Source organism: Mirounga angustirostris, unplaced genomic scaffold, assembly GCF_029215605.1.
Source record: "Mirounga angustirostris isolate CCGP_5_RB_7025 unplaced genomic scaffold, mMirAng1.0.hap1 SCAF_3, whole genome shotgun sequence".
NCBI classification, from domain to species: Eukaryota; Metazoa; Chordata; class Mammalia; order Carnivora; family Phocidae; genus Mirounga; species Mirounga angustirostris.
In genome coordinates this window covers 52,727,677-52,744,485 of record NW_026991711.1, presented here as the reverse complement: position 1 = coordinate 52,744,485, position 16,809 = coordinate 52,727,677, and the positions used below count along the sequence as shown (strand labels likewise).

The window sequence follows — 16,809 nt, the reverse complement described above, 5'->3', positions numbered from 1 at the left end:
CTGATGGCAGTTCCAGGTGTATTTGGTTCCATGTTCCTTCAAGCACTCCATGGTACCCGCCCAGCATCCACAAGTCCTAATTAGCCCTTGTTCTAACACTAGCACTTCAGGATGCTCCGTGCCACATGTTGTTCTAAGCACTGCTCCTAATTAACTCATTGAATCCTCATCATTATATCGTAGACACCATTATTGTCCAAGTTTACATAAAAGGCAACTGAACTACGAAGCTAGCAAGGAGCTCAGTCACCATCAGAACCCAAGCCCACCGGCATTAGACACTTGCTCTCAGCCGCTGCACTAAGGCTCTGGATCGAGACAGAAGGTTAGAATCCTTGGTTAGCTGTATGATCTTTGCCAGGTTATGTAATATCTCTGAAAGCCAGCTGTTTTATTTATAACATGGGCCCAACAGCATTAACAGCAAGAAGTAAGGGAACTGTCCCCTAACAGCTTACTTGCCAGGCAGGTGGCAGAGACTTAAGTGGAGGTTTATTGATTTTTTTTTTTTATACAGTCCATCCAGGCTAAAGGTAGGGAAACAGACTTTTAAAACCTTTTTAGTAATTTTTTTCTTACTCAAAAATACATGTACATTATAGAAAATGCAGACGAGGATGAAGGCAACAGTCTCAAAATTCCAGCAGTATGAGATTATTATTGTTTTGATATATAGTCTTCTGATTTTCTTCTATGCATATAAATGCAATTATTTCTATAAGGTTGAGATTATATTGTCCATTATGTAGTACGCTAAATTGTGTATTATGGACATATTTCTACATCATTAGATCTTCTACAGTGTCATTTTGAAAAACATACAGTTTGTACTGAGTGGTTACACTGTAACTTGTACAGTCAGTTCTCTATTGTCAGACATTCAGGTTGCTTTCAATTTTTCCCTATTTTATAAAGTAAAGCTTTGATGAAAATTCTTGAGTTAAAAGTAAGAACACAGACTTTCATGTCATTTGATATTTAAGCATCCCATTTGAGACCTGCATCTGTGTCGCTTTCTGGCCACATATTTACCATGTAACCTTACCGAGTTACCCTTTATGAGTTTTAGTTTTTCCATTGGTGAAGGAGGACAACAATACTAATAACCACCTCACAAAATGACTGGAAGCATTAAATTGAGTGACTCAGCGTAGACAGTGTGTGTCAGGTCAAATGATACGCATATTTTCAAGACATAGGATAAAATTGCTCTATTACCTTCCAGAAAGGTTGAGCTATTTATATCCTTGCCAGCAGTGTTAAGACAGTACCCATTTCCTTAGGAACTTGATAACGTTGAATATTAACATAGAAAAAAAAAACTGTGCTAATTTGATTTGCAAAAAACATTTTCAGTGCTGTTTTAATTTGCATTTCTGATCATGTGGATTTTTAAATAAATGTGTACTTATGTGCATCACGTGGTTCTACTGACTGAGGAAAGAGAATGCTGACAAGTGAACAAAAATACTCAAAATGAAGGATGGCAAAGAGTCATAAGATATGCAGCTGGAGGGGAGAGACCAGACTTGGGAGAATAACACTTCATCCTCATATAAACTGTGCCTCCAGAGACCTGAGTTATTTGTAGGGAGCACTTTCCATGGGGTTGTCTGGAAATTTGAGGCACCCACATTTAGAATCTAAGTCTCCGTTGGAGGACAGATGAGGGAGATGAACCTATTCTCCCCAGTTGGTTTGCCACGTGGCTCCAGACCTGGCCGTAAAACTCTGGGAGTTAGTCCTTGGCTCTTCTTCAATGCTTTATTCCAGCTCAGAGGAAAATAAGCAGGATATGGAAAGAGGGTTGAATCTAGCCTTCTGAATTGAGGTCACCAGACTTCTAGGGTGTCGCACACACCCACACACAAACATTAATGAAAGGTACTTTCAATTTTACCAAGTTCATCTACTGATTAATTTCTTGCCTGAGGTCTTTTGCAGTGCACTTATTACTCTGACCTAGAACTAGAACTGCATTGATTCACTCAATCATGCTTGACGCTATGGATGCAGAGATACACAAAATATGGTCATGTCCTGAAGATGCTCGTTTTTAAAAAAAGGTTTATTTCTTTATTTGAGAGAGAGAGAGTGCAGGGTGAGAGGGGGAAGAGCAGAGGGAGAGAATCTTCAAGCAGACTCCCCGCTGAGCTCAGAGCCCAACACGGGGCTGTATCTCAGGACCCATGAGATGATGACCTGAGCTGAAACCAGGAGTCAGATGCTTAACCTACTAAGCTACCCAGGTGCCCCGTGAAGATGTTCTTAATGACCTGGGGGAAATCCTCATCCACTTGGCAAATGTTTCCAACTCGGTGCCTTAGGAAACTTGTAGGTACATTTTTTAAAATGTATCTAATTGTTAACAGGTGCCAAGGAGCTTCCAGTGGCTCCTCTCTCTTGAAGGACAATGTGAGTATAGGGCTAGGTGGAGAAGGGACGTTCCTGCTCTGAGAGCCACAAACCAGCTTGTGACCTTACTCTGCCATGTGTTGTCCGCTCCGAACACTTCCAGTGGTCAACTCTCAGACCCCAGGGCGCTGCTCTGTTACGTGTTCCTCTGCCTTACTGGTGGACAGGCCCCAATATCCTCATGGCCAGCCTTCTTTCTGTCTCCTGGGACACTCCAGCCCTTTCTAAGCACTTTAGAGCGGAAGAAGCCAATAAATGCCCTTTAAATGACAGATTCCCTTTCCTTGCTTTTCTTTATTGTTCTCAAGGAAAAATCTTGTGTTATCTTTCCCTTGACCAATTCCTCAGGTCATTTGTCACATTTGTTTGTCTTGCCACCTTCTTGTTCACCTCCAATAGCCAGTCTATCCTTATGCCTTTCTGATTTTGCCTCCTCAAGTCTGCTCACCTCTGATCATCTTCAGCACTGTCACCTTCTGTCAGGCTACCATCATCGCTCCCCAGGACTCCTGAAACTTTGGTTTCCACATTTTTAGTCTTCTCTTCAGTTCATTCTCCCCACCAAGCCTGGGAGATCTTAAAATACTTAAACGGCTTCCCATTGCTTTTAGGAAAGTTACAAGTCTTTAATACTAGTCCCTGTGCACATCTTTAACTTCACCTCACAGCCTGATTCCTTGGGCGTCTCCACCCTGGCCATGGCCATCTTTCAGTTTCTTGGACCATTCCGGTGCTCTTCTGCCTCTGAACCTCTGCACTTATACTTTTCTCAGTCTGGACCACTTTCCCCCATTCCCCATTGAAATCCTCTGAATCCTTCAGCTCTCCTACCAGAGGTCACTTCTTCATAGAAATTCTTCCTCACTTCCCTGACCAAGTCAAACCCCATTCATGTTCTTAGCTCTCTATGTAATTTGTCTGTCGTGGGCTCTTTCACAATTCATAAATGTATATTTGTGTAATTATTTAACTTACATCTGTAGTCAATTAGACTCTAAAAGATAAAGGAAGAAACATGGTGTTCCCACTACTGTATTCCTAGCACACATTTGGTATATAGTAAATAATCAGTAAATTTTGTATTAAAATAAGGAGTGAAGAAATGATTTAACAAGGACCAGTTAGTTTTCTCAAGAAACTCTAAGATTTTGCCTCAGAAATAGAACATACTTATCTATGTATGTAGGAATCTTCTTGGTTTTGTCACAATGGGGAACTTTGGGTAATAGGATCAAGGAGGCATTTATCTTGGGTGTTCCATGAATAGGGAGAATCACCTCAGAGTTTCTATTCTTTTGTGCCAATTTTGTACATTATCTCGATTTAGGGTGGACATAGTATAGGATAATATAGTAAATGTGTTTAATTAAATTACTTCTCCTCTAATACCTCTGACTCTTGACCTACTCACCAGCCCTTGTCACAGATTGATGCAGGGACCCTTTCAGCACTACAGGGACATGCTCTTCTTGCTGCCCCAATCATTTGATCATTAAAAAGGAGTTTCTGTCTTTGTCATTACTTTGATGGTTCTCAGGAGTACTGGTCAGGCAGTCCATAGAATGCTCCTCAATATGTGTTTGTCTGATATTTTCTTTCTTTAATTGAAATATATTTGATATATAATATTGTGTAAGTTTAAGGTATACAACATATTGATTTAATACATTTATATATTACGATATGATTGCCATTGTAGTTTTAGCTGGATAAAGGGTACAGAGAAACCTCCCTAATACCTTTGCAACTTTCTAACAAATATAAAATTATTATATTAAAATGTATGTTAAAATTAAAGGTTTCTTTTTTTTTCATTTGTAACAATTCTTTTCCCTATACATGGGTACAAATTGAGCATATGTATGTGTAAGAACTGTGTATCATATTTTCTCCAAGTTCTCTGCCTGGAATATGAGCCTTTCCCCATCCATCTATCCTAATTTTACTTATATTTTTAGGTCCAGCTAAAGTTCCATAAGAATAATTTTCCCCTTTCTTGAGTAATTGCCATATGCCAAACAATATGCTGAGCTTATGCATGTGGTGGAATGGGTATCTTCTTCTCTATTTTTAAAATAAGTAAGTGAAAGAACCAAAGCTTAGACTCTGAATAACTCAATCAGTGTCATCTAACTGGCTCCAAAATCATACATTTAATCTCACTGTGCCCTTCTGCCTCCATTTATTCCCAGAAGCAATTCTTGGTCAGTGTTAGTCTTACTTACCCTCTCTTCTTCGGAGTTGCTGTAGTTCCCTCTGGCTGTGACACTCAGCTCCAGACTTGATTATGTTCTGTGCTAAGTTGTTGGGCTTCCACGTAGATTCCCCTTGTCTCCCCACTTGTCCTTGTGCAATAGAAGAGTATGGCTACCATCTCTGTTCCTCCGTACATTGGGCTAAGGTGGGTCTACATCAGGCACCCTTCAGAGTTGCTTACCCCACACCATGGATGGAGTAGTGGAAAAAAATGGAGCAGAAGTTCATTGAGGGAACAGACTACATGAGGAAGAAGGCTGAGGGAACATCCTGTAACACGCAGGGTGCCCAGTGAGTCAGTCAAGCCTTCGGAAGTATTACAGTAGTTGTGATCACATTTGCACATGTCCCAAGCAGCTGAATAATCATAAAAGGAAGTATTGCATCCATGGAAAAGGCAAGCAATAGGCTTCTTTGAAAACAGTGTACATCTTATCGTTGGGATGGCATTTGGCAAAGTAGAAAAACATATGCCGTGGTGGTGAGTGTTAAAATAACAAACCACAGCCCCAACCAAGCATAACAAACCAAGCAGTTTGGTTTTTCTTAATTACAAGTTGTTGCAGCTCTTTTCCTTTCTCGATTGTGAGCCTCTATCCTAATTGTCTCACAGGCTTGCAGAGAGGAGACTCTTTAGCCTATATTTGCATCATTACCCGTACACCATCATATTGTCTTGCTAACCAGTTTTCCATGCATGTGCTTGCTGGGTTTGGTCTGGTTTTGTTTTTTTAATTGTATGTTCTGTTGCTTAACTACTTTTTCTTCATAGTCAACCCAAATTCCCCCTACCTCTGCTTCTGGTCATGAAGCCCCCCTCTCTCAAATCCTTTAGGTCACAATAATCAGGCTACGTTGCTTTTTCCTCTCAGGCATTTTGAATGAGACTCACTCCTCTGAGTCCATTTTCAGAAAAGCAGGTCATAGTCATAAAGAATAGACTTCCTGAGTGGTGACTCTCTGGCTCATCATTCATCACTTCTTTATGAACAGTAGGAAAATAAATTTCATGTGACTCCAGGCAGGTATCAAGCAAGATCCTCTGTTGAGTCCTGTGAGGATATAGGCACTTTTATGGAACTGGGGAAAAAAAAATAAGTTTTCTGTTTTTCAACCTGAGATTTCTCCTTTCATTTTAAAATCTCAGTTGCTTCCATTTTTATCATTTCAGTAAATCCTGGGAGATGATTCTGAGGAGTTTATTTGTATAGTTTGAGACAGAAGAGTGCTCCAGTGAGTAAGGGACATAAAGAGGTGTTCCCCCCGCCCGCCCCCTCCCCCCACCAGTCCAACAGTAGGCACAGTCTTGAATTTATTAAACCAGAGGTTATGGTACAGGAAAAGGTAATGAGCCATGTGGACCCTTTAGTTCTAAACTGCTTTTACTTAATTGTGACTCAGCTCCACAGGATGAAAAATCATTTGGCTACAGCCCATAATCAAGAGATATTCACACTACAAAAGAAAGTCTCTAAAGAGTGACCCTGGACTTGACTGTAATTATTACCGCAAGGCTTTTGAAAGCTCTGGCAGAGATTTTGACTTAAAATTAGTTGAAGAGATGGAAAAATTCATCCTCTACCCTTCAAGGTCTTCTGCCTGGACTTAGAATTAAATTTACATGAGACAGATTAACAGGAATAAAAAACAAAGTTGTATGACGTGTGTATGGAGGCCCAATAATGAAACTGAGTCCTAAGGGAATGACCAAGGCAGACAGTTTTTACACTTTTTAGACAAAGAGACAACAAATCTGTGAGGAATTGATGAGAAAAAGAAAAGTTAACATTGGGAGCTTCAACTGCTAAGGAATTCCAAACAGAATTTGGGCTGGGGTCATCAATTAGTAAAAAGTTACAAAGGTTGCTTATCCAGCATTCTGGGTTTTATATTCCCTGTCTCTGGTGATAAGGTTGATTCTTTACCTCCTGGTTCAGGGAGGGTACCTTTCCCATGGGAGGTTTATGTGCTGCTTCCTGGGGGACAGAGGAGGGTCTGAGTGTCCTGCTTGCACTTGCTATCTCTTAAGTAACTTGCATTTAAAATAATCAATATGCCAAAGTGGCCCATTTGGGGGCAACCTGCCCTTGTGCCTACACAGTCTGGTATTTTTTCTGGTAGACTGGTAGACTGGGCAACTGTCCTCTGTCTTTGAGGAATAGTGAACTTAGAATTAAGGTGGAATACACTACCCTTGATTTGGCATGTGGGGTTTCATACAGGGCTGAGAGAGAGGAGCATTCTGGAGGTCCCCCTTCTATGTGACAGCACAGCTATTAGTAGATGAAGATCAACAGCCTAACTGTGCATGTCTCTATCAGAAGCCTGGCCCCTAGGACTGAGCCACCAACAGGAATACCTGCAAAACTGTCAGAACAGCTACTGAGTGAGCAAAGGAGCCTATATGTGTTCCCTTTCTGGAGAAACCCTGGCTCAAAACACGGCCTTCCCAGTCACCTCCTTACACACAATAAAACAGCATTATCCAGTTCTTCAAGAATAAGCATAAAGCATGGGGCACCATAGATAAAATATGCCTATTTTATTGTACTTGAGAAGCCCATTCCAAGAAGAAATTCTGAATAGTTCAAATATGACCCAGGCCAAAACCTAAGGATAAGGGCGGAAAGGAGCTATGCTAATTTTTTTTTCCGAAGTCTAATTTGAAAATGTTGCCTTACTTTTCATCTGTGCTCAGCTTCATTCATTCATTGATTCATTCACTGATTCATTCATTCACTCATTCACCAGCCGGGAGCCAGGGCCTGGGCGGGGCATGGGAGATAGAATGGTGAAGGAGGCATGAGATACTCATAGGCGAAAGAGCTACGGGCAGGAACAGCCTTGTTATTGAAACTGCTTCCTCCTGAAGACTTCTTTAAAATAATATCACTGTAGTTGCTGAAGTTTTCTGGATGTAGCTTGTTAACTGAATGAAGATGTTGTTACTTTGGGGACTAAAGTTCAGTGGTGACAAACCCCGAACAAGTGTCATGTCCAGAACTTGCCCCAGTAGTTGGGGGGGGATGCTCAATTGCGGGCAGCTGTTTTGGGGAAGAGCCTTGATAGAAATCTCTGCAGGGATAGTTCCTGGCATCAATGGGGGTGGGGTGGGGGCAGGTCATCTGACCTACTTTTATTTCCACAGGAATCCTTAGGGAATTCACCACAGCCCTCTGTGACTGGTGGGTGGATAAAAGGAGTAGAAAACCAGTTGGCAAGGCTATGGGTGCTCTGTCAAACCAGACAACAGGGTATCTCGCAAGTCTCAGAGCTTTTCTCGCTGTGTAACGGATGCAAAGGACATTGACACTGATGAAACAAGGGGCCCGAAAAGGGTGTCTATTTGATGTGTGTGTGACGGAGGTGGGGGCGGCCGTGTTGGATGATGGAAACCCGAGGCTTGGAAAGAACGAAGGGTAGATGTTTGTGATTGTAACATAGTACCTTAAAATCAGTATTTCACTAATTAGTTTTCTTGGTGAAAATGATGTGACATGTTAGATCTATAAGAAGAGATGACCAGAAACGTGATAAAGCTAAGAAAATTGCAGCAAATGACACTCCTGTGGCAAGTCCTCCCCAAAATGCCACATTCTGTGTTTTTATAAAGCCCTCACCCAAACACACAGCCAAAGACAAGGCTTTTGTCGAAAGTTTCTGCTCTAAGTGAGAATGTGGGGTTGGAAGAATATGTACAATGATATGATTCTCTCAATCATAGTCTTTGGTTAGGGTATTAAATTAAGCTTCAACAGGCGCCACTGTTTGTTTTAACGTGGTTGAGGAAGATGGAAAATTACAGCCATCTCTTCTTACAAAAGGTTTCTGGAAGGTTACTGGTAATGACTTACCTTTGTCGGAGAGAAAGCTTTGAAGGGAGTCTGGGGAAGTGTAATTGAAGGAGCTGCGTGAGCTCTGTAAGGGAGTTCAATATTCCTTTCCTACAAGCCCTCACTACATGAGTGCTCTAGGAACTATGTAATCTTTCCCTCTCTTCCCTTTAGGAGCTGGTCACAGATAGAGAAGAGATATTGGCACCTTCTGTGAGACAAGCTCTATATTGTGAGGTTTGCTATTTTGTAGGCATGTTCTGGGATATGAAATGTTCTGGACCTCATTTTTTTTAAAATTTTATTTTATTAAGTTATGTTAGTCACCATGCATTACATCATTAGTTTTTGATGCAGTGTTCCATGATTCATTGTTTGCATATAACACCCAGTGCTCCATTCAATATGTGCCCTCCTTAAATACCCATCACCAGGCTAATTCATCCCGCCACCCCCCCTCTCCTCTAAAACCCTCAGTTTGGTACTCAGAGTCCATAGCTGGACCTCATTTTTTGCTCATCTCACAAATATACTTAAAAAATCCAGATGAGACTCCTAACTCATAGATGGTGACCTTTTTGAGCTCCTGTCTCAGGGCTCACACCTTGACAGAGTCACCCCAAACCTCACCATTTACATGTACTCACAGATTCTGCTTTGATCACCTTCTCCAAGTGCAGGTGCACACAGCACTCCATGACCAGCCCAGCCCCGACTCCAGGAGTGAAAGTCCCCCAAACCCATGCTGATGGCAGTGGGTGTCCTGGGGTGGCTTGACAGAGCTCTGGCATCTTCTACTTGGGAAATCCTCAGCTCCTCCTTCCCAGCTATGTGAAAATAGAAACTTAAGAGGCTGAGAGAGTTAACTTCATGCAGAGTTTTTCTGTCCTCTGAATCCTTTTTCTTGCCATGGTCTGAGTCTGTAGGACCAGCAAAAGCCACAAAGAGCCATGAGCAGTCCCTGGGTAGCAAGTTGGATGGAGCAGCTCCATCGTGGGAGGCCTTTGCCCTGTCAAAGGACCCGGGATCCTCTTCAGTTTAGAGGCCACATCAGCGGCATTAGCATCTTTCCCCATGTTGGGCAAAATGAGGTGTGACAGTAGGGTAGGCTGTCTCATTTTTCCTCCATACCCAGGAGAGTGTTTGGTCCTTGCTACGTACAAATTAAGACCATCGGATTAAGAGCTTTCAAAATTTAAGAGCCTTGGAGATTATTTAGTCTAGTAGTTTTCAAATGCTCTTTAGCTATGAAACGCTTTGTTTGGGGAAACATTGTGGAAGCACATTCCTGAAAACAGAGAAAGACAGACATGTTCTGATTGAAGCAGGAGTAGGGTAAATCCTGGACCCTGCCTATTTAGATCCCAACTCAGAGGCTGTAAGAGTTGCATGGCCCAATATGGCAGCCACTCACCACATGGAGCTATTTAAATTAAAATTAATTAAATAAAATTGAAAATTCAGTTTCTCAGTCACACTAGCCATATATCAAGCACTCAGTAGCCATTAGGGATGAGTGACTACCAATTAGACAGCATGGGTAGAACATTTCCATCATAGCAGAAAGTTCTATTGAACAGAAGTTCAATTGGACAGCAATGCTCTAGAATCAAGGATATCTCTAAGGGGGACTCTGGAACGTCTAGGACTCTGAGAAGCCCAGGTAGAAAACCACTGCTAATCTAACACCTGAGCAAGAAGAGAAGTCCAAAGAGGTGGTGTGGTTTGCCAGCCACATGGTTGCTTATTAGAGAGCCAGAGTCTTACCTCACATCTCCTGCTCCAGGTCTTCCTTCTCCCAGAGTCTTACCCCCTAGTCTCTGTTGCCTCTCCAGGGTTCACCAGGCCCTCTAAGCCTTTCTCGAACATCCCTACTATTGAAAGACAGGGAACTCAGGTCCCAGGCATCTCAGAGATTTAGAAAGGGATTTTAAATTTTATACATGTACAATCAGCTTTAGGCACTTACATAGAGACATTTAAACTCACATCAGGCCCAAGCAGATGTAGAGGGAAATACTGTCAATTAGTGAGAGGCTAATTAATCTTTCTTTGCCACATACACTCTGGCAACATCTAGAAAGTGCTGTTTTGCTCAGAGCTGTGGGATCCTTTGCTATGGAAACAATGCATGATTATAATGTTGATTTCTTGACTTTGTTCAGAAGCTGGAGGTGGAGGGCAGATTTTGCCAGCAGTCACCCCTGCAGTTAGAAAGGAAAGGAATTAGGAAATAGAAAAATCCTTTCATTAGTGAAGCAGGGCATTTTGGATTCCCTGCTTTTCATAGAATAAGCATAGTTTACATAGCATCTTCCAGTTCAGGTATTTCAAAGTGATTTCCTAAACACATCTTGTTATTTCTCAATCTGAGTGTTATTGTTATTTTGCAGCACAGAGGCTTGGATGAGGAAACTGTTACCGATGAGGCTTTTCAAGGGCAGAGGCATCCTGCACAACCTGGGAACAGGCTGTGCTTTTTTGCAGGGGCTCAGAACTTGCCTGGTTCTTCCACATGTTTGATAACTTCTTCCTTCCTGCCCAAATCCCCCTGTGGCTGCTACTCCGATATGTTTACTTACAGGCATATGTCCTAAAAAGGGCCAAGCCAGCAATGGCATCTCCATGTGTCATCTAGCCAGCCAGCAGTCTTGGTAGCCACTAAGTGGCCCAAAGTTAGGGAAGGCGAACTGCGTGTCAGGCACAGTGCTGAGCATAAAGGCAGTTATGTAAATGAAGAGAACAGTTGCTAGTCATGGAGACGGACTCCTGAACTCGTATTTACAACATGGTGTGGTGTTTGTGATAGAAGCATTTGCGAAGAGTGATGGGAACTGTAAGGAGGCTTTAGCTCCCATCACTACAATGAAATTGTTCTAATACCATGCCACTAATCTTCTGTATGTGTTACTTCCTTGGCTTCTTTGCCTGTCTAGATCATTTTCATTCATCCATCAAAGTTCAGTTGAGGTCACCTTTATCTGTGAATCCTCTTTGACCACCTACCTTTCTGAATGGTAGGCAGAATTGGGTGCGTTATCCTCACTGTCCTTAGGGTGGCCCATAAATTTCTCTATTCAGTATACGCATTGTTTTGTAATTATTTGTTTGTGTTTCTATTACCCCTTTAGAATATGAGCTTAACCCCTCTGAGGCCCAATTTCTTCACCTATAAAGTGGAAGTGTAAGGAGAGTACAGAAGTTTTCAAATGAATGGTAACTAATATTACTATATGAATGGATGGAAGGATGGATGAATGATGTGGAGGATGTCATATTAAGTTGGCTCATGAAAAATTAAAAGAAATTGTCAGGTGGAGATGATATCTTAATTTTAGTAATATTCTACTTAAAGTTTGCAGTATATCTAGCTGGGAACTAGTTTGTTGAAAGTTCATTATTAACATCATCAGCGTACCTTTATTTCATTTATTTATTCATTTATTTAAAAAGTATTGTTGGCAAGGATGGAACGCTCTTGCACTGTTGGTGGGAATGCAAATTGGTGCAGCCACTATGGAGAACAGTATGGAGATTCCTCAAAAAGTTAAAATTAGAACTACCCTAGGACCCCGCAATTGCACTACCAGGTGTTTACCCAAAGGATACAAAAACACTAATTCAAAGGGATACATGCACCCCTATGTTTATAATGTTTATAGCAGCATTATTTACAATAGCCAAATTATGGAAGCAGCCCAAGTGTCCATCAATAGATGAATGGATAAAGAAGAGGTGGTATACCCACACATACACACACACACGGGGACACACACAGGAATATTATTCAGCCATCAAAATGAATAAAATCCTGCCATTTGCAATGACATGGATGGAGGTAGAGGGTATAATGCTAAGCAAAATAAGTCAGTCAGAGAAAGACAAATACCATACAGTTTCACTCACATGTGGAATTTAAGAAACAAAACAAATGAGCAAAGAAAAAAAAAAGAGAGAGAGACAAACCAAGAAACAGACTCTTAACTATAGAGAACAAACTGAAGGTTACCAGAGGGGAGGTAGGTAGGAGAATGGGTTAAATAGGTGATGGGGATTAAGGAGTGCTTTTGTCATGGTGATCACTGACTGGGTAATATATGGAATTGTTGAATCACTATATAGTATACCTGAAACTAATATAACACTGTATGTTAACTATATTGGAATTAAAATAAAATTTTAAAAAATTTAAAAAATAAATAAAAAGTATCATACATATATAGATGGGATTTGGGGGAATTTTTGGCAGAGGAAGGACACAGAACCCTCTCTGGAAGAATTTAAGGTTAAAGATACATGAAATGGTTAATCCTGCAGACGTATAACTAGTGAATGCAAAAATAAAAGAAATATATAAAGATACATAAAGGACATGTATGATGAAAACAACAGGTGTTCAGAGGGTGCAGATTTTGTTCTGATTTTGGATTGAGGAAATTTTCACGGAAGAGATGTCTTGACTAGGCCTTTTAAGATAGGTACCATTTGGAAGGGGTGGTTGGTTTTCCAGCACTAGTAGATCAGGAGCATGGACAGGGTGGACACAGGAGACAACAAGTAACCCATCCACCTAGAGCAGAGGTCTTACACTGAGGAATTGTAAGAGCCAAGATTCATCCATTTATACAGCAGACTCTTATTGAATTCCTGTTATGTGCCAGGCACTCTTCTAGGCATGGGAAGTCCTGATTACAAGGAATTTACATTCTAGGGGGCAAGATAGGCAATTAAAACATAGAAACATGAATATATAATAATGTAGGAAGTGGTGAGTGCCATGAAGAAAAATAAAGTAGGAAAAGGGGAAAGATAGAAATTTCTGGGCTGCTCTAGTAAGAACTCCTGTTTGGGGGGACAATATCAACAAAGTCTTCCCTGATGATGTATCATTTAAAAGCAGACCTGGATGGAGTGGTGGAAAAAGCCACACAAATATCTGGGTAAAGTCATTACAAGTGGAAGAAACATAAGTGCTAAGACTCTGAAGTAGCAGTGTGCTTGCTAAATTTGAAGAAAACAAGGGGTCTATCCAAGGATGATGAGCAAAGGGAAAAGTAATAGAATATGATATCAGAGAGGTAGGCAGGGGCTAGCTCAAACAGAATTGGATAAGCCATAATAAAGGCTTTGGATTTCATTCTAAGTGTGCTTGGGAATCATCTGGGGGCTTGGACTATGAATGGCATAATTATGCTTCGAAAAGATCCCTCTGACTGATGTACGAAGTACAAGTAGTAACGGAATCTTAAGTAGAAACAGAGATAATAATTACTAGGCTATGTGACGATGATGATGGTGATGATGATGATGATAACAGATAGAGTACTAAATACTATTTTAAGTGCTTCACCTATATTAGATTATATAACCCCAGCAAAGTTCCATCAGTAATTTACTATGATAATCCCCACCTTAAGGGTGAAGAAATGGAAACACATAGAGATGGAGCATATGTGGCAAAGCTGGGCTTTGAGTCCATGCAATACCCACTTCCCCAAACTAACTTCCTCCTAGATTTGTACTAAGTGTATCAGTGGAGATGGTGAGGAAAAGGTTGAATCTGGGGTATATTGGTTCAAACGTATTCACTGTTTCACTGTTTGAAGAAAAATGAAGGAAGGAGAACCAATAAATGAAAAATCAATTCAAGAGGCTCCTGGTGACAGAAATGTCTGCACCTCCACAGGTTCTTCTTTGGGTGTTACTTGACCAAACGATGAGTCATTTTCTGGTTTCTTCAGAATCCACAAATTGATTACACTAAGATGAGGCATAGCTGCCTTACATCTCCTTCTAGTGCCATATAAGTTAAATTCAGTGACACTGGATTATATATCATTTATATATCAGCCTTCTGGCTACCATTGGGAAAAAAAGTCCTTAATCACCATGGTTTCTTTGGTTCACCCTTATGTCTTTACTCCATGAAACACACAGGGAAGAGCTGACCAGATTGCTCCATGCTTGGAACTAAGCTACAAAGTCCTTGCCACCCCTTTCACCTTGGAGTTGAAACTTGCTTTGTTCTTTCAGATGAAACTGACTTCTGTGTTTTGGGGTCCTGCCTCTCTAATGAACATGTCATATTTGTGAATTTCAGTGAACTGAAGTTTGGTCTTAAATCCTAATGGAGTTGATATCTACTGTAGTGTTTTCTATCTCAGCCTCTAACTGGTTGAAGTTTACAGAGAAACACATTAAAACAGAGGACTGTTGATGGGCTATAGATAATTTGTTGAAAAATTTAAAATGTGATTTAAATTATTCATATATATTTATGTATTCAAAATATACTTCTATTTGTAAATCACTGGGTAAGTGTCAGTCATGTGCATTTCTACAGAGGAAGAATTCCCAAGCGTAAAGTATAAATATTTCATGTTGCATATTGACATTACATTGTTCTGTTTTGATTATTGATTTCCATCTTTAGGTCTCTGGACTCTGACGGACTGTTGAAAATAATCACATGTATTGTCCATTGAATAAAAGGGAAGATCAGGTTGTTAGGCCAGTTTTAGCTTTTCTTATTGGGTTTTCAAGTGATTGCTGGACAGTTGAGGGCAGGAAAGAGAATCATTGTAATGCGCTGTATAGGCCAAGCCTTCTGGGCTTCTGTGATACAGCTACATGTCACCATCTGGGAGAAGAAGTGGCTTTAGAGGGGAAAGCGTCCTGTATCTCACATGGTTATTTTCAGGGTTAAAACAGACCAATGTTTAGTAAGGACTCAGTATAACAACTCATTCAACAGAGATTTATTTTGTGTGTACTGTGTACCAGCAGTGATTAAGGCAGATTCCTACTCTCTGGAGCTATAATCTAGTGAGGAAAGCCATACAATAAATAAATAAGCAAATGGATTATCCAGTGTGATAAGTGCTAGGAAGAAAACAATCAGCATCACATAAATGAGTATAACTGGGGTTTTGAGGAAATGGGGGAAGTGCTAGTTTAAATAAGATAATCAAAAAATATATATATAAATAAATAAGATAATCAAGGAGGGTCTCTCTGAGAAGATGGCAGGTGAACTCACATCTGAAGGTGAGAGGTGTGGCCACATGAAGAGCCAGAGAAAGAGCATTCCAGAGGTAAAGGCAACAAGTGCAGAGTGCTTAACTCCAGAACGAACATTAGGAGCTGAGAGGGCAAGGGTCTAGCCAGTAAACTAGAGCAAGTGGGGCCTTGTATCCCATGGTAAGAAATCTGGATTTTATTTTAAGTCAATGAGAAGCTATTGAGAAGTTTTTTAAAAAATTATGTAAAATTAACTGATTTGCCTTTTAATATGATCTCTCTGCCAAATGTGTATAGAAAATAGATTTTAGTATTATAATCATGAAAATGAGGAGAATAGTAGTCCAAGGAAGAGGTGATAGATAGTAGGCTAGGGTAGTAGCAGTGGGAATAGACAGAAGTGGACAGATTTGAGATACATTTTAGAAGTGAAATCAACATGGGTTGAAGGAAAAGTTCAGTTGACTTCTGGGTCTTGGGAGAGACTAGGGAAGATTGGGCAATAAATGCATTTTGGGGGGCAAAATCCCAAATGGTTTAAGACATGTTGAGTTTGAGATGCTATAAGATAGGCAAATGGTATGTTAAGCAAGCAGCTGGCTGCACAGGACTGGGGTTCAGGAGAAAGGTCAAGGATGACAATAGGAATTTGGATGCCATGAGTATTCAAGGGCTATTCAAATCCATGGAATGGATGAGATCAGTTAGGGAGAGAATGTAGATGGAGAAGAGAAGGTGGCTTGGGACCAGACCCTAGACTACTTCAAGAATGAGATGCTGAATAAGGGGAAAGAGCCAGCAAAGGATCTGGTGATGAGTCTCTAGAATGGTAGGTGAAAACTCCAGAGAAGATAGCTCTTCAAGACAAAGGTGTTCTTCAAAACATATTGCTCTTCAAAACATATGCTCTTCAAAACATATTCAGTGTTGCAAAGAGGTGATGTGAAGTAAGAGCAGAGAGGGGACTATTAGATTTGGCAATTTGGGAGCCAGGGGTAAATTCCAATAAGCGCAGTCTCGGGTGTAATGGGGGTGGCGTGTGGTACCAGACACTTCCATGCAGCCTAGGCATTAGGAAAGGCCCTCCCACTGCAACAGAGCTGGATATAGCTTAGCACTGCAAATCTTGCACAAAAAATGAGAGAAATATTCAGAAGCCAGTAGGATACTAACACCACAACTGACCTACTGGCAAATCTAGAAAAGAAAAACAATTCCTCTAGAATTTGCCGAATAATGCCTGGGTTTACTTGGAACAGACAGTTAGCTTGACCTTGAGCCTAGA

The 16,809-nt window shown here is 40.8% G+C and overlaps 1 protein-coding gene across 1 annotated transcript in view; it reads right to left on the bottom strand.

Annotated features, from left to right (window-relative positions):
* The window catches only part of FAM216B (family with sequence similarity 216 member B), a 32,970-nt gene extending 28,043 nt beyond the window's left edge, over positions 1-4,927 (bottom strand). The window contains exon 1 of the mRNA XM_045869504.2: positions 4,641-4,927. The gene's annotated coding sequence lies outside the window, so the exon portion shown is untranslated. The remainder of the gene's footprint in view (positions 1-4,640) is intronic.
* Between the last annotated feature and the right edge of the window lie 11,882 nt (positions 4,928-16,809).